The sequence below is a fragment of the Centruroides sculpturatus genome, unplaced genomic scaffold (genome assembly GCF_000671375.1).
Source record: "Centruroides sculpturatus isolate CEXI.00-Female unplaced genomic scaffold, Cexi_2.0 scaffold58, whole genome shotgun sequence".
Lineage (NCBI taxonomy): Eukaryota > Metazoa > Arthropoda > Arachnida > Scorpiones > Buthidae > Centruroides > Centruroides sculpturatus.
The window spans coordinates 480,333-505,371 of NW_019384407.1; the positions used below are offsets into that span (position 1 = coordinate 480,333).

The 25,039-nt window shown below is 34.1% G+C and overlaps 1 long non-coding RNA gene across 1 annotated transcript; it reads right to left on the reverse strand.

Annotated features, from left to right (window-relative positions):
• Positions 1 to 7,884: 7,884 nt before the first annotated feature.
• LOC111618891 lies at positions 7,885 to 8,615 on the reverse strand. Its single transcript, XR_002755651.1, has 3 exons — positions 8,491 to 8,615; positions 8,329 to 8,407; positions 7,885 to 8,219 (listed from the first exon to the last, which is right to left on the reverse strand). It is a non-coding gene; the product is annotated as an uncharacterized LOC111618891 (long non-coding RNA).
• Positions 8,616 to 25,039: the final 16,424 nt, after the last annotated feature.

Genomic DNA, 25,039 nt, shown 5'->3' on the forward strand with positions numbered 1-25,039 from the left:
AGCGTGTACTTGGTGGTAATGATCGAATTGCATGCGCAAGGACGAACTTCACGCTTCTCCAGTTTGATTTAATTCCACGCTACTCCTCGGAGGAGGAGCGTTGCAGCGATACGATAACGTCGTTTCCGAATCTCTGTTCGTTAATTGCGGGCACGAGTTGCTTCTTCTCTCCCCCCCTCCTTCCGAAATCTTCCAGACCCGCGAAAGTGATTGGTTTTTAAAAATTTTGGATCGATTCCCGGCCAATCCCGAGCCAGTGAACACCCTAAAGCCCTTAAACAATCATACTGTTTTGGCACCTCGTAGCGGTGCATCGCGCGTGCAGGGATCGTCTCGATCCTTTATGCACGTGGGATGCCCTCACTACGTCACCGTTTTCAGATTGTTTCGAGACCGATAATTTGTTGTGGGGCCGAGTTTATTGTTTGGTATCGATCGATGGTTGCCTCGTTACACGCGTGACGATTTCCATTACGTTTCCGTTTCTCCCCCTTCCCCCGCCACTGTGGCACACATATATATATACACAAACAATATTTTTAACGTCGCTTTATATATATATAAGTTGTTGATCCGTCGCCATCCTATAATTTCATCCGGAAACGCCTTCAATTAGTGGAGATCTGGCAAGATTATTCCATTAGGGAGCACCGTCCCTTCTCCTGTACAAAACTCCACCCAACTCTGCTTCCTCCAGACGATAGATTTGTCTTTATTTATCCAACGGATTCCACTTGGTGTCGTAAAAACGGATATTTGGAAGTCTCAATAGAAGATAGCGTCACTTTAATTCCCTCCAAAAGGTTATCGTATCAATCGAAAGCGAAACTTGCTTGTTCCGTGTCCAGTTCAGCGTGTAGAGAGATACCAAAAATGCGATTACTGCACGTTTCTTCTTCTATAAATCGGTTTGCCTAGGAGCTTAGAGGGGAGAAAATCGTTTTTTTCTTCATCTCTTCTTTTCTTTTTGTTTCCTTTCTTTTTCCTAGAAACGTACAGGGCGGAGATTGTGAGCTCCCCGCTGGCTTGGAAACTGCGACGCGACTAATCGCCGATCTCGCTAATCTCGCCGGGCGACGTCGCGCGGTGGGTGGAGCGCGAACTCGAGTAACACCGCGATCGCTGCCTGTAACAGGAAGTCGTTTATATTATTGGCAATCAACTAACTGTGGAGAACGGCCATATAATTGCCGAAAGAGATTTGCACCGCGTTAACCTCAAGGATTCCTACTGTAACTAAAGACTCTGCGCTAAAGTTTCGTGAGAGTCGGCAATCCCGCCTCCCACGCGGTGGCGATTTTTCGCCGCTCTTTCGTACAGTACTGTACTGTACTGTACATCCGGCCGGAAAAATCGCTCGCGGATCGGTGGGTGCCTTCCCTCCTACGTGCGCCTTCGCCTTTCCCCCACCCCCTCCCCCGCGGATACGGTGGGAGACGGCACTTATCAACGTGACGGATCTAGCGTGCGGCTCGGAAAACTCTCGCTCCCTCCTCGCCTCCCGCTAGTGGACTCGTCTCGTGTGACGTCATCTGTGTCCGACCGTAAATCTAGTCGGCTGTTGTGTCTACAAACCCGAGAGAAGCGACGCAAGGTACTGTCACTGCTAAACAGGTTAGTTTCTTGGAACGTAATTTCCACCCCCACCCCCCCGTATCTGCCGGTGCCCCGGCTCCGTCAGTCACCCCCTTGACGGAAAATATAGACCTTCGATTAGTCACGTGTTTTAACCACGTGTAATTTATTTATTTGAATCCCACAAAGTGTTTTTTCCCTCCTCCCTCCCTTCCCTCATTAATTAAGTAAATGCCTGCATGGATTTTCTTGTTCCCCCCCTCTTAAGACGTATCCAATTAGCCGAATCGGTACGTTTGTTTTATTATTATGAGGGCCATTATTATTATTATTTCGAGTTTCGTCAAACGTGCTTCGTCACGTCCTTGGGCATTAACCCATACCTCGTGGGATTTGACGTTTGAGAGTTCACTCGGTGTGCCAACAGTTAAGCGTTCTCTCAACCTTTCGCTCGTTGTCTACTCGGGGGGTGCTTAAGATAATCAGACACTGCCCTCCTCCAGGCTCATCTGGTAGGAGGATTACTTAGGAATATCTAACCGATGTAAGTGTTGTTAATCTAATTAGAAGCCCCCAAATAACTTTCCCGGTGTTGAATTCCTGTTTAAGAAACCATTTCCAGCACGGATAATCGATTATCTTCTTATCTAAAGGGCGGATAACCCGAAATTCCGGGCGTATTGGCCCCCGTCAAATTAAGTAGATAGAAAAGAGGAGGAAGTTAAAGTACACATAAAAAAAAAAGAAAGGAAAGGAAAAAAGGGAAGAAAAGAAAACGAAACAAAGCAGGAGCTGCCAGTTAGTCCATTCGGAAATGGGTGTTTTCGTCCCAGGGGAAGCTGACCTTAGGGCTAGAAAAAGGGAGAGCTGCAACTGTTTTGTCGAACTCTGTGACGTTCAGGTAAACACATCGAGGCTCGGAAACACTTCCCCTGCTAAGAAATGCCATTTTTAAAATTGTATCTTTAAAAAAAAAAAAAAAAAAAACAGAGGGAAAAAATTATATTCGTTTCGGACAGGTTCTCTGTTAAGATTTTTCGCTTCATTGAATCTATCTCATGTTGCAGGAGTCCAAGAAATCACCCGCTGGTATTTTCATGTTTGCGCGGTCAACTGACAAAACCTGTTTGACGCAGCAATGCGCGTGATACTTGGACCACCCCATCTGTTAGCCCACCAACGTTATGCCCGAATTTGCTCATTCTAAGATAATTCTACAATTTAACTTGTAATTTACTCCGACTGCACGAAAGTCCATGTCGATGCCATTAATGAATCCCGCGTTACAAAAAAAAAAAAAAAATAGGCTGTGAATTTAAGGTTATTCGGGATAAAACCAAAAAATATAAATAAAAAAAAAAACTATGTGGCATTGAAACTACAAGTATTAAATTCTCCTTTATCGCGTTTAAACGGCGATTATAATTGGAAGAAAATGAATGTATCGCCTTTCCGAAAATTCCTCGAAAAGGCCCGAATTGAGGCTGGAGTTTTTCTCAAAACGTCCCAACGGTGGCGCTGTTGGTCACGTGAACGTGATGCGACGTCAATTCCGCGTAGACCACCGCAGCAACGCCCTCTACTCAACGGATTGAATTACTGGAGTAAAGTGAATGACGTCAGATTGGTACTTTTTATTCCTTGCTCTTTTTTTATTTTTTATTTTTTTTTTTTTTCGTTACTTCCTCCCCCTTCTACTCTCCATTCCCACGTCATCTCGAATGTCTTTGCTGATTCTCATTCGTTCAGTGTCAAATTACTTTTCTGCACAAGGTCAGCTGTCTCTAACATCACTCAAAACTGAAATACTTCAAGTCTCCAGAGGCACAGATTCCATCTTTTATTCACATGTAGAAGATTTATGTGTTATTTCGCGTGCCACTAAAACTTTATAAAGCTCTCTCTCCTCCTTCTCTTAATCATTAACTGAAAAGGAATCGAAAGGGTTGAAAGAACATGATATACCAAGTTTTCGTTTTGGTAGCCACCCACTGTTTATCTCTGTTTATTAATTGCTGTTTTAAATAATTAAACACTTAAACATTGGCTAGGATGGAGTGACACCTTTCGAAATAACGTAATTAATCCGTTTAAACAGCTGCTGCCTACATTTTCAGCCAGAAAATGGGATTTGTCGCGCTTACAATAGAGGGATTTCATCCCCGATTCCCACTAGTTTAATTACCCCCCCCCGAGTGTAATTTTAAAGTTTTAAAATAAGATATTTTCCTCTGTTACAAACTCATTTCGGTCGGAAAGCAGGAGAAGGGAGAGAGAGAGAGAGAGAGAGGAAAAAAAGACGACCCCTAGAACCTCCTAGGGGTAAACGGCGGTTAGTTGTTTAGGGGGTAGGGGGAATAACTCCCATTAGTTCGAGGTGTTAGTTTGAGTTAGTGTTACCATTGCACTTAGTAATTATAGGGCAGTAGAAGCAAGCTACTTATTAACTCACAATCTTGGCCAAATGAAGTGGATCGGGGGAATCCTCTGTGGTCCAATCATGGATTCTATTGTAGGAGTTTGCGGTCGGAAGAAAATGAATTGTTCTTTTGTCACCTTTACCTTCTTTCAAGTGATACATCATGTTCAAATTAACGCTCTGACGGTAACCTTACTAACAACAATTTTTTGTATTTCAGTGTGAAAAGATATTTTGCCATTGCTCTCTCTTAACAATTTCGAAGTTTTACTTCTACAGAAATAAACCTCGATATAACGTCGAAACAATTATAATTTAAATTGAAATGTGTTGCTCTAGTTTACGCCTGGAAGAGGAACTTCTGTTTGTGCTCCAACAAAAAGTTTTATCTTTTAATTTGGGCCTAAGTATGGGGCCTTATCTTTAATACATTCCATGACGCTTTATTTATTTTTTCTTATCCAAATTTCTGAGTATTAACTCGTTGCTTTGGTGCCATTATTACATACAAATATCATGCAAATTATTAAAATTTTTATCAGTATTTTTGCTTAAAGGAAATAAAATAAAATAAAAAAAAAGGGAGAAGTTTAGATAATTCTGCCACCTCTGCACTAATTTTTTCTCCTATCTTCCCCCCTGTTTCTTGCTTTCTCGTCATATAGATGACTACCTGTCAGTTAGAGGATGGAGGGGGTTACACACTTCAGGCAGGACTAACTGAATTTTAATGACACGTTCTGTCATCGTGGGTCTGTCACATGCGACCCGAAACCTATAATCATGACCCTGAACAGGTAATAGGCACGTGCCATGGCAACCTTATTTACTCACAACGTCCTATCTATCTTTTGGATAAAGTAATTTATAGTCTGTCAGAGTGTGATCGAAATTTAAATACCTTAAAGATGATAGCATGCACCTTCCTCGTAGGTAATCCAAATTCTTGATGGATTTCCTACAAGAGCGGAGGATCTTCGTGTGGTATACAAAGTTTCGCAAAGGGAAATTTCTCGTGTAAGATTATCTATTATTCGGCTTAGTATAGGTATAAATGTCAGACGTACGGTTGGACTGACAGAACAATTACAAGTGTTTCTTCCTGTACTGAACGGAAATGCACATGACAACCTTTTCAGATGGTGCCACAGATAGCCTAAGTAATTATAGCCACTTGGTGTTTTTTTTTTATTTTTTTCGCCGCCTTTAATGGGTGCGTAAAGATAAGTTGTCACCGTCTTTCCCTACACTTATCAAACACAATAAGGCATATACATCACCCTTAATTTCTACTTTTCACTATACGTTTAAGGTTGATTTTCCATTTCCTTTTTACACAGGATCCATGGCAAACTGTTACGGCAAATTAATTTGGCTTCAATTAAATTTTAATCATCTTTAGCCAAGTCGATGCTGCTTCAGTTTTTTCCCTCCCTCCCCTTCTTATTCTTCTTCTTCTTCTTCTTCTTCTTCTTCTTCTTCTTCTTCTTCTTCCTTCCCCTTTAAGATGAGGGGCCTTGTCAATAATTGTATCATCCTTTCTCTGACAAGACAGATGGTTAACGGTTGAGCGAGAACGTAACCATGTAATTGCTTACACTATTCATAATAATGTCTAGTATTATTGTATGCATTGCCCTGTCTCCTTTAACATCTGTGCATCTTTTGTTTATGGATACGCGAGAGATTGAAGATACATTTTTTTTTCTTCTTTTTTTTTTAAATGTGATTTCTGACAGAAAATAAAGGGTATTAATGATTTTCCCCCCAGTTTTTTAGGGTAAACAATTATAGTTTACGTAAGTTCAGTGACTGCTACAAAGAGAGAATTATGTTAATAACTGGCAGAGCAACGGAAGCAGCTCGTTCCACAGTGAAATGACAGTTGTCAGATGGGCAACGGACCAAGAATGAGAAATGCTGTGACAGATGCTTCACAAGTATTTCCAGCGTGATTGTTAGTAATTGCCGGTTTGTATATATAACAGAAAGAAGAAGATCGGATCCTCTGTATAAAATCAAAAGTCGTAGGGTCATCAATGAAGAATCTGAAACGGGAGCGCCCACAGACGAAGCCTTCTTTGCAAACCTTGTTTTTAGGACCCCTAAATGTAGACTTTTCACATTTAGGGGGTCCTAAAAACAAAAAGTTTGGCGCCTATCCTAATAACTACATGCTGCACGGGTGCACATAATCTGGCTTTGACAAGTCAGATTATGTGCACCCTCCAGTTTATTCTGCTCCAGGCAAATTTCTAATTTGGCCACCGTTCTCCATCTTTATTATTATTATTTTTTTTGGTTTTGAAGCTATAAGTAGGCCTACTGTAGGTAGCAACGGAGGTGCGAGGATGGTGATGAAGATCGTCACCATCGGGATGATGAGCACCTGGCCGGGTAGGCGGGGTCTATTCGGAAAGGGGCCAGTTAATGTCCGACTTGTCATTGGTACCATTCGTCATTGTCACGTGATTACTAGTGTACAAAAGGGTAATTTATCTCTTATTCTGGATAAAGCAGCATATGAATCATTGGATTGAATAAGGCGACAGGCGAGAGAAGTGGAGCTCCTTTATGCTACCAACGCTGTTTATTTCAATGGCTGACAAGATTCCACAGATTTATATAGATGACTGTTTCCAAATAGAAAGACTCTTCAGCTGCAGGGCACACATTCTATTTTACATTACTATTTTTCCAGCAAATGATTATTTTTATCAAAATGCATTTGTAAAATTGCCACCTCCTCTTTTTCCAAAATACATTTTCCTGACACAACTTTTTCCCTTTTTTTTTTTCTTTTTCTTCCTCCTCTTCTGTAAGCTCGTGTAATTTATTTTAATGCATACTTTATACTTTTCCAAAAGAAATTTCTACCAATTTATCTTCTCAGACACTCGAATATGTGTTTTGTATATGAAGTTTATAAGAGGCCCGCTTATAACGCCCAGGCAAAGGAGCAATCTTAAGAAGTCAACCTATTATAGAAAACACTTAAGTAATTGCCAGAAATCTATAAAAATTGAAGATTTGATGGGTTGCAATTTCGATTTTCTGCCAAATGGCGACGTTTACACCTGAGACAATGGCCGTAACACCCATCACCTTTCACGTATTCTACCTGTTTGCAGGGGGTCCAAGTCTATCTTACATTATTTGAATGTGAGAATGAAGACATCTTTCACCGCTTACATTAAATCAAAGTATATTTTATTGTAGTCAACTTGTCACATAAATCTCAAATGGCCTCCAAAGAAAGGTGCAATTTAGGTATTTGCGATGTCAACCATTTCTTTCTTCAAGAAAGGAATAATTTATGCCCATTTATTTAACTCTTTTTTATTTATTTTTTTTCTTACTTCTTTCACTGTTTTTAATTGCCAAAATTTACAACTTTATGTGTTGAATTGGCCCAGCAATTTGGCACTCGTCGACATTAAAAGATGGACTTAAAATTTAAAAAGAAAAAAAGGGGGTGTTTCGTGTAATTAAAGTAATCGTTGCACGCGGGACATTTATGTTTTGTGTGATGAAAACCCCCCTTTTAACGTTTTTTTTATTGTGTTTTTACATAATTAAATATAATTTAATTGTAAATTAGTAATGTGCTTAATTATAATTAAGATTTTTAAGGGCTCCTTACCTTAAGGGCACTTAATTACACTCAAGTACACACGAAAAATACACTTAAAATGAAGATTTTAATTAAAAAAAAAGTCTGTATAAAATTATTTTACTTTAAAATATTGTATATTTATTCACTTAATCAATCTTTATAGGTTAAAAAGGGGAAAACAAGCAAAGAACACGGATAAAATTTGCATAATTACAACAATAAATTTTAAAATTTCTTGAAATTTTCCATATTTTTTCAACGGGATGGCCGAAAATCCACAGTTTTTTTTTTCCTCACCTCCCCCCTTTTTTTTGGGAGGGGGTAATTTCCGGTTCCTAAACGAATCGTCAGAGAAGACGAAGCGCGAGACTTTACATCCTGTTACATCACAGATCACGTAGTTAGCACTTATAAGTATGAGGCTCACGTAATAGTAGGAATCAAGAGCACAAGGCAAGAAAATAGTATTGAGATTTATGGACAGTGTTACAGCATGAGGTCTTTGGGCATTTAGCACTCCAAGTGGCAGGACAAAGGGGCATCCAGCAGGGATCATCAAACAGCGGTTTTTCGGGGGCAAGATAACCCTAGTGGGGCATAGACAAAACACTAGGAGAAAAGAGGTCGCTGATGAAGCGGAAAGTAAGTAAAAAAAAAAAAAAAAAAGCAATCAGACAACAACAGTTGTTGACAGTCCGACTACCCACAGTTAACTTACAATAAAGCTTCTCCCCTTACCATGGTTTCCAGACAATGTTTTTGTGCTTCTATTGTTGCAAATTTCTATCGATTCACTCCTGAAGAACAGGAAACAAATGTCGTTAGTCAAAGTTCTTTTTTTTTTTATTTCTGTATACAACGCACAGACATACATACGCACCACGAGAAAAAAAAAATCTGCAAAGTCGAATCTATCTAAGGGAAGGATTTTATTACGGAATTGATTCTTTTTTAATGACTTACAAAGGAATTTTTTTATTGTTATAATTTAATACTTCATTCTCTCTCCCTCCTTTCTAGAATTTTTTATTGTTTTCTTTTTTTTTTTAAATAAAATTTTATTTAAAAAATTATTAAATTTTATTCTAGTAATTCTCTCTACTTTATATGATACTTCCATTATTATTATTATTGAATAAAATTTAATTTCTGGCAATCAGATGTATTGTTTGCCATTGTTGCATCCATTATCTCGGAAAAAAAATATTATTTTATTATAAAAAAATATATATATATATTAATTTCTTATTAAAATTAAAGTTTAAAATGTTAAAAAAATTAATTTTTAGAGCTTAAAAAAATAAAAAATTTAACGATTTCTTTTGTCTGTTAAGTAATAAATAAAAATCATCCCCTCCCCGAAACACGTGTTTAACGGGAGGAAGAGGATTGATAAATGTAAAATAATTCAAGGAAATCGAAAATCAATAGAGGAAATTTGAATTTATATTATAACAGAATTTTGTATTTAAATACCCCATTGGATATTTATCGTCGAAAGGCATAGTTTAGAACGGGCACGGGTAGCATTTCTGTACTAAAGGGGCCCTCTCTTTGCTAGATTTAGACTTGTGTCGCCCTAAATTATAATACACGACAGACCTAATAATAATAATAATAGGCGTGAAAGCGCTAGGCTTTTAACACCAGGCCTTAAGCCGTAGTTTATTTAACAATGAGAGAGATCGGTCCAAACGGTATTCTGAGTAAAAAGGATGAGCGAATACCTGGCATAATTGACTTTAAGGGATGTTGAAGGCCTTAGAAGAGAGTTATGAAGTGGTCCGCGAGCCACAAGTTGCTCGTGCCTGGTACATAAGAATGAATGAGAATGGTGACGAGTTCAAATTCCAAGACTTCTGTACCTTTTGTCACTCAATAGTTAATCACTCGGCGCTTGTTTAACGACCGTGTTTTGACTTAAAAGTTTTAACAAGCATTCGGTTTAACCGGTGGTATAAACAACCATTGATTACATTCAATTAAAAAGAATAAATTCCTTTTAAGTTTATGCCTTACCCGTCTAAACAACTTGATTAAAATTAAATTTTCTTAAATTATTTAAGGCCTAAACGTAATTTTTCTACTGTAAAGTATTGTTTTTTTTAATTGACTTATATAAAAAGTTAGTAAGTTATATATATACGGTCGAACCTCGGTATAGCGCTAGTCCTGATAACTATTAAGCGGAGGTGCCTTTCGTTATATCCGAGGGTAGTGTCATCACCGAACACGTAACTGTCAAAACTCCCGAACCTCACAAAACTTTTATTGTTTGAGAATCTTCGGTTTAGCGCTGAACTCGATTTAAAAGACAAATGGTAGCGTTATACTGAGGTTTGACTTCGTATTTATCCTGGGATCAATAATAGCTTCGATATATAAGGACGCTACTTATGCTAATGTACTATAGAAGAAATTATATGCGGTGAAACCTGTAAACGACGGACACTGGAATGAACGTTGTTTGGAGGTTATTTCGTAAACATTTCTCGTTTAAAAATGTTGTCCTTTATTGCAGGTTGAACCGTAATCCTATTATTTTAATTTCGATACATAAAAGTCTTAAAAAAGTATTTAAATAAAGAAAAAAATCAAGAAAGATCGAGGCGAATTACTCGTTTTTTTCACTTCAGCCAACGAAAACAAAGAAACAAACAGACAGACAAACAAACAAACGATGGAAAATGAAAATTTCAAAAATTCCAATTATTAATACACTCGGTTTCTAATTATGAAATAATTGTTTCTCATTCGTTTTGGCCATTGTTTCTCCTCGAGTAAACACTATCCAGTCATTATGCAACAATAATGATTATTGCATTAGCTTGTTTCTTGTAAAAGAAAATATTCAATTTTAATTACCGTCGGCCGTAATCTAAAAATCTATGCTAATTTCTCTGTGTATTCCGTTCCTCCTAGCAGCTTTTAAATTAGGATTTCTCCCAAATCATTGATTATGTAATAACTTTTTGTTGTGTTCTCTACCAAAGTAAGTGTTTACTCCCTTTCTCTCTCTCTCTTACACAAACTTTGATAAACTCGTTGAATGGCACGCAAATCTGATTGAAAGTAAACTCGTTAATGCTTTCTTTCAATCCATAAATGAACAATTACTTTCCTAGCTGTTGTATACTATATAACACTGGGAAAGTATGTGGCTATGGGTCGAAAAAAAAAAATGATCCCTTCTCTCAAAATTTTTACATATCTCCCGAACCAATGATCCGATTTTCCTGAAAATTTCTACAATTATTTCATCATAATACGCAAATCTTCTTGCAAAATTTCATAAATTTTCGACAAAAGGCACGGGAGTTATTGAGCAAAAAATTTGAGGGGTTTCTGTACGTATGAATGTTTGTTTGTGTGGGGGTACTTTAAGGCTCAATAACTCCTGTGCCTTTTGTCGAAAATTTCTGAAATTTTGCCTGTGATTGTGGGGGGACAACGAATTCTTTCTTTCACTTTGAGGCTCGATAACTGCTATGCCTTTTGTCGAAAATTTTTGTAATTTTGTTAGCGTATATGTGGGGTAGGCACGATTTATTTGTCAACTTTGAGGCTTAATATCTTCCGTTCCTTTTGTCGAAAATTTCTGAAAGTTTGCGTGGAGATTTGTGTTTCAGGGAGGAATTATTGTGCAAATTTTCAAAAAAATCGGATCATTATTTCGGGAGATATGGCCTTCAACTTGTTAATATCTCCCCAGTTAATCAATGAAGGCTTGTAAAGTTAATGGTAGCAATTATTATGGATGAAAACAAATACAGAATGCCTGGAAAGTCCAGAAAAAACTATTCTTATAACAATTAAAACGTATCTAAGACACGTTCTAACGCAAGTAGATAAAGAGAGGGGGAGGAAAATAAGTTTTAAGTAGGCGTTTAAGTCTGTTGAAACTTGAAAGATCAGTTCAACAGACCGACGATTTCAAGTTCAATATTTTTATCTATTTAATCTATCTTACTTCTAGATTGTTTCCAGTTATAAAAAGAAAAAAAAAAAAGGAATATTTATGACTGGTGTCAGCTAGTTTAACAGACACTCGTGTCTAAATATCATTAAAACTACTTATTTTTATACGAATTAAGCACTTTTACTTACTCCTTAACCGATACAAAACTATGGAATATCTAAAAAAAAAAAAAAAAACAGGTGACCTGGTTAATTAGTAACCACCTTTCTAAGGCCTTCAAGGCCCCTGAACCTAAGAGTTCCTCCCTCGACACTAGCTTATCAAGTACACTTCTAGCATTAAAAATTCGAGAATTAATTTAATTTAAGGTTATATAAATATAGAATAAGAACTAAATTAGATATTTATGAACAAAAAAAAAATGGAGTTATTAATTACAGAATAATTCTTCTTATAGAGCTTAACACGAGGCAACGACACGAGTTAAACACTAAACATTTTAAATATCAGTAGGCAATATATAAGTTATATACATGTTTTTTTATATTAAGTCGTGTTTAATGTCACTTGTCAACGAAGGAAACTAGTGGAACACAGTCTGATAAAAGCAGTATTATAGTTTGTTGAAAGGCAGTCATGTTATGGTAGTGTTCTTTGTGTACGAATAAAGACAGCAATCAAACCACATTAGGGGGAGGAAATATATATATATATATATCACTTTATTATCAATTAAAATGATATATTTAAATACGATACCAGTCTATAAATATCCCGTGGGAATAAGGAAGTATGCTAAGAATTAAGTTTAAGGTTCCTTTTCTTATGCTAATTACATTCCAAACGGGACTAATTACCTAACAGGAACTAAATCATTGTCATTCGAAGAGGTCATACCCCCATTAAATTACATTTGGAGCCGGTAAAACGCGGCGAAATCTCCCCAAGAATAGGGGAAAAAAAACCCCCTTTGAATTGACACAAAACAACGGCGATAACCCCTCTTTGAACAGGTAAAATATTGGCAGGATTAGTGAGGTCGTAAAATTAAATAACAATATATCTGTTATAGAGCGAATTAATAAAATATTTACGTTCCTAACGAATAAAAATATCAAGAGAGGAACCGCGCCACGAGAGATAAAAGATCAACAATATTTATTCAACTTGTGGTAATTGAAACTTATAAAATATTCACAAAATAGAAATAGCAGGGTATAGGTAAATAAAATTTTCTTTTCTCGATGTATTGTTGATGTAATATAATATGTTACCATATCTAGTGTTGGAGGAAAATAGTGGCTGTGATATCCAACTCAGAGAATGGGCTCTCGGGGAGTTTCGGTTATACCTTCTGTAACATGCACTCCACAGCAGAATATAAAGCGTCAGCAGGAATAACATACAAGATATCGTGTTACGATTAAAAGCCGTGTTCGAGTGAAAAGGCGCCTTCAGCTCTGAAAGTTAAGACACGTATAGAAAAAAAAAAAAACACAGGAGCCTACAAGAGAAATGTATAGCTACTCGGGAAAATTCTATTATTGGTTATTTTTTTTTATAAAAAAATCTACAAATTCTTCTTCTTCTTTTAATCATTTCTAACGTGTTGCTCTGTGAAGACTGTATAAAAAAATATAAGTATTTTTTCCTAAGTTAATTGTTTTTCCGAAGTTTTTCTGTGGATTGTTACACCCATTTATCCATTACAAGATTCTTCTTCTTCTTCTTTTTTTTTTTGGAGCCGTTGTTTTTATGAATAATATGTAAAATAATTCGATTTAGTGCTTTTAATTTGTGTAAAAGTTGATGATTTTTTTTTTGTTTTGTTGAGTTTCTTTAAGCGTAATCAATCCGCAATTATTATTATATATATTTTTTTAAGGTGTGATTGTATAGGGGTTCTCAACCTTTCCCGCTCGTCTATCATCCGTGCCTTGTGTTTGCTTGCGGATAACGGTATGTGTATACTACTATTTGGGAAGTTTTGGTGTAAAATGTAGATCTAAAAACTGAAATTCTACTTAGTGTGCCTCCCGAATCCTGTATTTGCGTGCGCCTAATGGTACGCGTACCACGGTTTTGTGAACTTTTAACATATATATTACGTGTCTAAAACACGAAATTCCATTCGAAATAAACGATATTAAGTATAAATTACTATCCTAAAACTATGTACTGTTTACTGTGTTTTTAACTTACACCGAAACTGAATAAAAATCTAAACAATTATTAGACTAAATAAGGCACCCGGTTAATCGGATAACATTGCAAATTTATAAAATTTATATTAAAGACGAGTTTAAGCGTAATGATTTATGTTCTCTTTGAACAATTAATTACTGAAGAATCACTTTACTAGTAAAGAGTGTGAAACGTCGATACATTAATTTCCTAATACGTTGAATGTGTGCGAATGTAATGGAAGGAACTGTCCGTCAGTTCTCCCTCTTACCATCTATCATGGTCCTATTGGTCCATCTGCAAGATCTCATTAAATGTGTGAGGAGTTTTGACGGCCGAGTAGACGGAACCACATGATCAATGAGAGATGCTTAACCAAAGCTCCTCCTCTATACACGTAATTTTTTTTCTTTCCCCCCTCACTTCTTCTGTTTTTTTAGTCGTTAGATTCATCCCTTATATATTGAAATTTATAACATTAAACTAAACTTTCATATAGTTTATATATAAATCCGTCCTCACCAGGATAAATGGAAGCTTCCGACTTGATTTCTGTATATGAAAATCGCTTTATTTACTTACAAAAAGAAAAAAAAAAGCTCGGTAAATACTAAAAGACAATTAAATCCGTAATAATTGTCAATTATCTTGATATTAAAACGTCATTTTCTTTAATTAAAATCAAAGCAAATTTCGAGTTAAGAGGAGAAAAGGAAGAGGGAGAGAGAGAGAGAAAAAATAAAAAAAATATATATATATATGTATAAGTAAAAGTATATTATATCCGTGTACTTAATAAAGCAATCTAGAAAAGAGAAAAGGGGGGAAGAGGAAAGAGAAAAGAAAGATGGAATAGATTTTCGTGACACGGTTCTACTTTATTTTCCTTTAAGGACGAGTGTGTAGTTTCTATCCGATAGCGAAATTTCAGCGCTCGGTGCTGATTGCGTGTACGCTCTTTGTTTCAGCTAGAAAATGCCCCCCCACGCAATATCTCATCCTCAACATGATTGGATGGTTGAAGGAAGATTGCCCTGTTAAAAGCAACTTAAATTTCACCTAAGTGATTTCTCACTGAAACCCCATTGAACCTACTTTTGCCTGATGGAAGATTTTCGTGTAGTTCATCTCGCTCTTGCGTGGTACCTTCGAAGTATCCATGAGAATAAAGCAGTTGGAAAAGAAAATGGAAGTCTACTTTCATTCCCTTTTTATACCGTAGCAATCTGCCAAATAAGATGTTTTATTCAAGATAAATTTGCATTTTTTTTTCTTTTACTTTTTTATTTATTTTCTAGAAGATAAACAATAACCACACACACTCCTCCTCTTGAATGTATCGTTTTTTAAAATCGAATTTTTATACCTGATATCGTATCAAGTGATAAGGTTAAGTTAGTAAAATAACACGGATTTTTACCGTAAAAAATATATATATATAAATTTATACTTAAAAATCTATAAAATCTTCCATTTAACAGGGATGCTAAGATAAGTGATGCGGAGGAGCAGCGTAAGTGATGCGAGGATGTGAGGGACGTAGTAGAATTTATATTTAAAAAAAAAATTGATTAATCATTATTATTTATCCTTAACCAACATTTTTGTATAGTAATTAACTATTAATATACGAAAAAAAATTTAGTAGAAATGCTACTAAGATAGAGACACTGACATTAAATAATGGAGTATGGGATTTTATTTGGTGTAGTGGCAGAAAGATGGATGGATTTTCTGGAGACTATATCCTCGCTTCCCTATCATAAAAATCACATCAACAGCCTAGCCTCTATTGAAAATAGAAAAATATATTCAACTTTTATTACTTTTCTCAAAGCGGTGAGAAACAAAATGATAGATGTATCGTGTCCGACATCATTATTTATTCGTGATTTCGTGTATGTGTAACCCCTATATATATATAGCTTATATCTGTATATATATACATATATGTGTGTGTGTGTTCTTTTTTTAAATACACGTTTTTTTTTTCTTCTTCTCCCTTTGTCGAATTTGAATAGATTTTTGGGGGAATCCACATGTCGATTCCGCATCCTATTTGCTCTTCCTATATCCATAAGTTGCAGCAGGAATATATAGGGAAAAAAAGGAATGAAAATGGTATAGAAAGTAATACTGTAGAAAAAAAAGAAATGGGGAGGGAGTTCACGTGCTATTTTTTCTACTTTATAGGTTTTTTTTTTCCTTCTTCTTCTTCTTAAACTTTCAATTTTTCTATATTATAATTGAAATGTAAATTCGAGTTTGGGTAGGTGAACGACGTTTTGCTTTGTGGTAAAGTCTGTGTAAAAAGTATTCTTTTTTTTTTCTTTAAAAAAAAATTGATACTGGATAACGTTAAATGCGGGAATAATGTCTTTTTTTACCTCGATTATACGTCTTTTTTTGTTATAGTTGGGAACGTAAATTCGAGTTTGTATAGCCAAACAACGTTTTTGGTGATGCGAAAAGGGATGTAACTGTCATTTCTTTTTCTTTACTGGAGGATGGAAAAATATATTTTATGTTGTCCCAAAAGCTGAAAGATTGCGTTAAACAAAGAAATATTTCTGTAACGTCCGTCTGTCTGTTTACTTTTTATTCTTTTCTAACAGAAACAATGAGCAAATTCTAGCAAACAAATTGAAATTTTCGCATAAATGAAGACTTTAATTATCATTTTTCTACACTGGAGATATAAAATCAAGTATATTTCGTGTCCTAAAAGTCGTAAAATCGAGTTAAACATAAGAAATAAATCCGTAAAGTCCATCTCTCTACCTCAAATTTATATTTATTTCCAACAGAAACACTGCTAAAAACTTAAACACTAAATAAACGTTAAAAAACACCCCAATATTGTTATTATACTACTTAATGTAACGTTTTTTATTTTTAACTTTATCATTTATTTTTATAAGCAAAATAGTTATCTATTATCGATACAAGTTCCTCTTCAAAGAAAGCCAAAGTGGAGAGAGAGAGAGATAAGAAGCGGTTGTAGTAGTTGTATTGTGGGTGACGTACCCAAGGGCAGGGCGAATACTACATCGTCCATCTTGACGCTTACAGACCATTTGTACGTTCATAAATCAAGTAGAGGCGGACTGCTAACGAGTTATGTCCCACCGCAGGGGTGGAGAAGCCTCCTATCGGTCACTCCATCTCTAATATCGAAAATGGCCGGAGTAAAAGATATTAAACAAGTGAGAAATGTGTCTTCTGTCATTCCTCTATATAATGATTTGTCATTTTGAGCTTCTGCATTCTCATGCAACTTGGCTGAATGTATATAGTATAACTATACACCTATCCTATCTATATGCTACATAATTTCTATCAAGAATTGGCTTAATTTATATATTTTTACAAGAAAAAAACATTGCACCAGTGCATATTTTCATGGGTAATTTTGACCTAAATCTATTTTCATCCTCTTTAATTTTTTTTAAAAAGTTTATTCATCTTTAAGTTATATAATTAGATGTAAGTATTTAACTTGTTTACACTTTAAAAAAAAAGGCAATTAAATGAAGATAAATTGTAATTAACTCTATGCTTAACTAATTTAATTAATTGTGAAAGTAATGCAACAGTTATGCACTGGAAGTTTAATCAGTTTTCCAATTAATCTAGCCATTGAAATTATTTGTAAACATTAAAAAAAAAAAAGCTTGCTGTAAACAATTATCAAAGCATAATAGAATGTAATTATTAACTTTTATATGCTTAAAAATGCCTTAAATCAAAAATTAAAATGCTGTTGTGTGTGTATAGAAATGCAATTTTTGTAGAGAATAACCCACCTCAGGGTATAAAGATACAATCTTTCAGAACAAATGGGACAAGAAAATTGTGTACAACCTTACCTAAGGCTCCTCTACATTAAAAAAAAAAAAATAAATATTTAACATTTATAACTTTTTTTAAAAGAAAAAAAAGAAAAATTAATTTTATAAATTAAAAAATAGGATAATAAATATTAATTCTGTAACACTGTAATGTATCTTTACATTATCTCTCTTACTGATGAAACTTAGAGTCTCAATAGTTAATAGAACCATAAATCTTGTAAAGATGATTATTTTCTTGTGTTTTTTTTTAATTCTAATTTACTTCTACCGTTAAAAAGGAAGATTATTTACACATGACTATTAAATTTTTCTAATGAACAAGTAAATAAATTAACTACAATCTTATCTCCTAACTAATTTGGACTTGGTGAGATAACAAGTGTCATTCCTGCTTGATGTTTAATGATGATTGTTAAATTTAATTTTAAATTAATGCAATTTATATATACAAAAGAGAAAAAAAGGTAGTTAAATCAACACACTTAATTATAATTATGCTTGCTTTTTTTCTTTTTTTAATTTTAATTTACTGTTTACACAGTAGTTAAGATGCTACATAGAGAAAGGTTAGAGTCAAGTCTAAATCTCTATTTTTTCTAATTAAATTGCTAATTTTAAAATAAATTACATAATTTTTTCATAAATTTAATCTTTAAATTTACTTTTTATAAATTTATTTTTATTAATAATTTATTTTTTATTGACTTAAATCCATGAAGTTAAATCATGTGTAAATGTGTGCTTATTATATAGGCTATATACCTTTAAGGATATTGACAAAGTCAATAATATTTAAAATTATGTCCTAAATTTTATTAAAAAAAATAGGTCTAGCAATTAATTATCAATTAAATAAATCATCAAGCAGAAAAATATTTTAAAAATTAATTAATTTTAACACTTTTTAAGTGTAATTTCATTCTGTAAAGTGTGATGCGAGTTCATTTAACCCCTTAAAAAGTTATAAAAATAATTAAATTAAGTAAATTACTGTTTAGTAAATTAAGAATTTTCTCTCTCTCTATTTATTTATTATTATTTTTTTAAGAGGATGAATTTAATTATAATTAAACAGGAGCAAAATAACAAGAGGACACACAGAAAATAGATGTTTAAAGTTAAGTGTAAATTATTTTATTTACAGTATTATGTGCAACATTGATCACAATTTACATTTACAGTATTTAATCTAGTTTATGAAGAATTAAACAGCAAAGACACTGAGCAAGTTACAGCTTTAGGAGAGCTTTAGAACACTGCCTTATTATTTTTTTTTTTTTTGGATACAAGGCCTCATTGTAATAGGGCAGAAATAGGCCCAAAAAATTATTAAATATTTCTGTTATAATGTCTTCTGCACCCCCCCTTAAGGGAAGGTTTTATATACTATTTATATGTAGACATACCTAATTAAAAACTAGTTTATTAGTGAGAGATTTAGATAGGTAGATAGATTGAAAGATAGTACTAAAACATTTACTAAGTCTATACACTTATCACCTATATCTGACCTTTATAAGGTTTAAAATTAGGGTATTTTTATAGAATTTTTAAGAGATAGATAGAGAGAATTTTTTTAAAGAGAATTTTAAATGAAAAATTTGAAAATAAAATACATTATTTAGTCGAAACAGAAGCTCATTAAAACACGTGTATTCGACTAGTTGAAACTCCCAAATAATTCTGTAAATTTCTATATTTACATTTTGTGTGTGGGCTTTTACTGTACAATTGGAATTATTGTATATATATATATATATATTTTTATAAATAACAATTAGGTAGAAAATTTTCGCTGCGTAACAACGAATGTGACGTAGTCCAGGGGTCTGACTGCTGTGAAGCTGATAGGTAGAAAGTACCAGCAGTAACCCCATCCGACTGTCATAAACTGTGGTAGTCGGTACTTAGTGTTAGTCCAACGTCACCGAGGTGTCCTGGTACAACCGGTGTTATGTCAGACACGTGATTCAATCGAAAATTTGCCGAAAGAGCAGCTACCGTCGCTGCCGTTACTGCCGATTGTGATGTCACTGTAGGTCCTAACTTTAGATCGGCCGTGTATATTGTTCTTTCACATCCTGGAACAGCCGGTGTTTGGTCTTCTTCTATATTATGTTTTCTTTCTTCTTTATCGGGGCTTACGGGATCTTTGGTCGTGGATTTGCTTTTATCGTTGGTTGTTTCTCTGTGGAGAGAGAAAAGAGGATGAAGCTCAGACCTCCGCTACACGAGAACCACCGTAAACCACCGATTTAGCTCATAATTAACCATTAAAAATTATAATATTTAACACATAATTTTAAGTAGATTAATAAAAAAAAAAAAAACATTCATGCAATATACCATTGATGATTGGAAACTAAATCGCTCGTCTCGAACAGTTTCTAGTGTAAAATGTAATTAATAAATAGAAATTATACATTTAGTGTGATAAATAGCCTGTCCGTCTTAGGCAGGTTGCTCTCTTCTGCTTAAGGAGAAGAAAGTAGTAGGAGGAATGTATTATCAAAGGGTGGAAACTACAGTCGACCCACCTATAACACTGTTGATTATTCCGTTTTATATGAATTCCATGTTGTACGAGTCACTTAAATTTTNTAGAATAAGAACTAAATTAGATATTTATGAACAAAAAAAAATGGAGTTATTAATTACAGAATAATTCTTCTTATAGAGCTTAACACGAGGCAACGACACGAGTTAAACACTAAACATTTTAAATATCAGTAGGCAATATATAAGTTATATACATGTTTTTTTATATTAAGTCGTGTTTAATGTCACTTGTCAACGAAGGAAACTAGTGGAACACAGTCTGATAAAAGCAGTATTATAGTTTGTTGAAAGGCAGTCATGTTATGGTAGTGTTCTTTGTGTACGAATAAAGACAGCAATCAAACCACATTAGGGGGAGGAAATATATATATAAATATCACTTTATTATCAATTAAAATGATATATTTAAATACGATACCAGGCTATAAATATCTCGTGGGAATAAGGAAGTATGCTAAGAATTAAGTTTAAGGTTCCTTTTCTTATGCTAATTACATTCCAAACGGGACTAATTACCTAACAGGAACTAAATCATTGTCATTCGAAGAGGTCATACCCCCATTAAATTACATTTGGAGCCGGTAAAACGCGGCGAAATCTCCCCAAGAATAGGGGAAAAAAAACCCCCTTTGAATTGACACAAAACAACGGCGATAACCCCTCTTTGAACAGGTAAAATATTGGCAGGATTAGTGAGGTCGTAAAATTAAATAACAATATATCTGTTATAGAGCGAATTAATAAAATATTTACGTTCCTAACGAATAAAAATATCAAGAGAGGAACCGCGCCACGAGAGATAAAAGATCAACAATATTTATTCAACTTGTGGTAATTGAAACTTATAAAATATTCACAAAATAGAAATAGCAGGGTATAGGTAAATAAAATTTTCTTTTCTCGATGTATTGTTGATGTAATATAATATGTTACCATATCTAGTGTTGGAGGAAAATAGTGGCTGTGATATCCAACTCAGAGAATGGGCTCTCGGGGAGTTTCGGTTATACCTTCTGTAACATGCACTCCACAGCAGAATATAAAGCGTCAGCAGGAATAACATACAAGATATCGTGTTACGATTAAAAGCCGTGTTCGAGTGAAAAGGCGCCTTCAGCTCTGAAAGTTAAGACACGTATAGAAAAAAAAAAAAAACACAGGAGCCTACAAGAGAAATGTATAGCTACTCGGGAAAATTCTATTATTGGTTATTTTTTTTTATAAAAAAATCTACAAATTCTTCTTCTTCTTTTAATCATTTCTAACGTGTTGCTCTGTGAAGACTGTATAAAAAAATATAAGTATTTTTTCCTAAGTTAATTGTTTTTCCGAAGTTTTTCTGTGGATTGTTACACCCATTTATCCATTACAAGATTCTTCTTCTTCTTCTTTTTTTTTTTGGAGCCGTTGTTTTTATGAATAATATGTAAAATAATTCGATTTAGTGCTTTTAATTTGTGTAAAAGTTGATGATTTTTTTTTGTTTTGTTGAGTTTCTTTAAGCGTAATCAATCCGCAATTATTATTATATATATTTTTTTAAGGTGTGATTGTATAGGGGTTCTCAACCTTTCCCGCTCGTCTATCATCCGTGCCTTGTGTTTGCTTGCGGATAACGGTATGTGTATACTACTATTTGGGAAGTTTTGGTGTAAAATGTAGATCTAAAAACTGAAATTCTACTTAGTGTGCCTCCCGAATCCTGTATTTGCGTGCGCCTAATGGTACGCGTACCACGGTTTTGTGAACTTTTAACATATATATTACGTGTCTAAAACACGAAATTCCATTCGAAATAAACGATATTAAGTATAAATTACTATCCTAAAACTATGTACTGTTTACTGTGTTTTTAACTTACACCGAAACTGAATAAAAATCTAAACAATTATTAGACTAAATAAGGCACCCGGTTAATCGGATAACATTGCAAATTTATAAAATTTATATTAAAGACGAGTTTAAGCGTAATGATTTATGTTCTCTTTGAACAATTAATTACTGAAGAATCACTTTACTAGTAAAGAGTGTGAAACGTCGATACATTAATTTCCTAATACGTTGAATGTGTGCGAATGTAATGGAAGGAACTGTCCGTCAGTTCTCCCTCTTACCATCTATCATGGTCCTATTGGTCCATCTGCAAGATCTCATTAAATGTGTGAGGAGTTTTGACGGCCGAGTAGACGGAACCACATGATCAATGAGAGATGCTTAACCAAAGCTCCTCCTCTATACACGTAATTTTTTTTCTTCCCCCCCTCACTTCTTCTGTTTTTTTAGTCGTTAGATTCATCCCTTATATATTGAAATTTATAACATTAAACTAAACTTTCATATAGTTTATATATAAATCCGTCCTCACCAGGATAAATGGAAGCTTCCGACTTGATTTCTGTATATGAAAATCGCTTTATTTACTTACAAAAAGAAAAAAAAAAAGCTCGGTAAATACTAAAAGACAATTAAATCCGTAATAATTGTCAATTATCTTGATATTAAAACGTCATTTTCTTTAATTAAAATCAAAGCAAATTTCGAGTTAAGAGGAGAAAAGGAAGAGGGAGAGAGAGAGAGAGAAAAAAAAAAAAATATATATATATATGTATAAGTAAAAGTATATTATATCCGTGTACTTAATAAAGCAATCTAGAAAAGAGAAAAGGGGGGAAGAGGAAAGAGAAAAGAAAGATGGAATAGATTTTCGTGACACGGTTCTACTTTATTTTCCTTTAAGGACGAGTGTGTAGTTTCTATCCGATAGCGAAATTTCAGCGCTCGGTGCTGATTGCGTGTACGCTCTTTGTTTCAGCTAGAAAATGCCCCCCCACGCAATATCTCATCCTCAACATGATTGGATGGTTGAAGGAAGATTGCCCTGTTAAAAGCAACTTAAATTTCACCTAAGTGATTTCTCACTGAAACCCCATTGAACCTACTTTTGCCTGATGGAAGATTTTCGTGTAGTTCATCTCGCTCTTGCGTGGTACCTTCGAAGTATCCATGAGAATAAAGCAGTTGGAAAAGAAAATGGAAGTCTACTTTCATTCCCTTTTTATACCGTAGCAATCTGCCAAATAAGATGTTTTATTCAAAATAAATTTGCATTTTTTTTTTCTTTTACTTTTTTATTTATTTTCTAGAAGATAAACAATAACCACACACACTCCTCCTCTTGAATGTATCGTTTTTTAAAATCGAATTTTTATACCTGATATCGTATCAAGTGATAAGGTTAAGTTAGTAAAATAACACGGATTTTTACCGTAAAAAATATATATATATAAATTTATACTTAAAAATCTATAAAATCTTCCATTTAACAGGGATGCTAAGATAAGTGATGCGGAGGAGCAGCGTAAGTGATGCGAGGATGTGAGGGACGTAGTAGAATTTATATTTAAAAAAAAAATTGATTAATCATCATTATTTATCCTTAACCAACATTTTTGTATAGTAATTAACTATTAATATACGAAAAAAAAATTTAGTAGAAATGCTACTAAGATAGAGACACTGACATTAAATAATGGAGTATGGGATTTTATTTGGTGTAGTGGCAGAAAGATGGATGGATTTTCTGGAGACTATATCCTCGCTTCCCTATCATAAAAATCACATCAACAGCCTAGCCTCTATTGAAAATAGAAAAATATATTCAACTTTTATTACTTTTCTCAAAGCGGTGAGAAACAAAATGATAGATGTATCGTGTCCGACATCATTATTTATTCGTGATTTCGTGTATGTGTAACCCCTATATATATATATCTTTTATCTGTGTATATATATATATATGTGTGTGTGTGTTCTTTTTTTAAATACACGTTTTTTTTTTTCTTCTTCTCCCTTTGTCGAATTTGAATAGATTTTTGGGGGAATCCACATGTCGATTCCGCATCCTATTTGCTCTTCCTATATCCATAAGTTGCAGCAGGAATATATAGGGAAAAAAAGGAATGAAAATGGTATAGAAAGTAATACTGTAGAAAAAAAAGAAATGGGGAGGGAGTTCACGTGCTATTTTTTCTACTTTATAGGTTTTTTTTTTCCTTCTTCTTCTTCTTAAACTTTCAATTTTTCTATATTATAATTGAAATGTAAATTCGAGTTTGGGTAGGTGAACGACGTTTTGCTTTGTGGTAAAGTCTGTGTAAAAAGTATTCTTTTTTTTTTCTTTAAAAAAAAATTGATACTGGATAACGTTAAATGCGGGAATAATGTCTTTTTTTACCTCGATTATACGTCTTTTTTTGTTATAGTTGGGAACGTAAATTCGAGTTTGTATAGCCAAACAACGTTTTTGGTGATGCGAAAAGGGATGTAACTGTCATTTCTTTTTCTTTACTGGAGGATGGAAAAATATATTTTATGTTGTCCCAAAAGCTGAAAGATTGCGTTAAACAAAGAAATATTTCTGTAACGTCCGTCTGTCTGTTTACTTTTTATTCTTTTCTAACAGAAACAATGAGCAAATTCTAGCAAACAAATTGAAATTTTCGCATAAATGAAGACTTTAATTATCATTTTTCTACACTGGAGATATAAAATCAAGTATATTTCGTGTCCTAAAAGTCGTAAAATCGAGTTAAACATAAGAAATAAATCCGTAAAGTCCATCTCTCTACCTCAAATTTATATTTATTTCCAACAGAAACACTGCTAAAAACTTAAACACTAAATAAACGTTAAAAAACACCCCAATATTGTTATTATACTACTTAATGTAACGTTTTTTATTTTTAACTTTATCATTTATTTTTATAAGCAAAATAGTTATCTATTATCGATACAAGTTCCTCTTCAAAGAAAGCCAAAGTGGAGAGAGAGAGAGATAAGAAGCGGTTGTAGTAGTTGTATTGTGGGTGACGTACCCAAGGGCAGGGCGAATACTACATCGTCCATCTTGACGC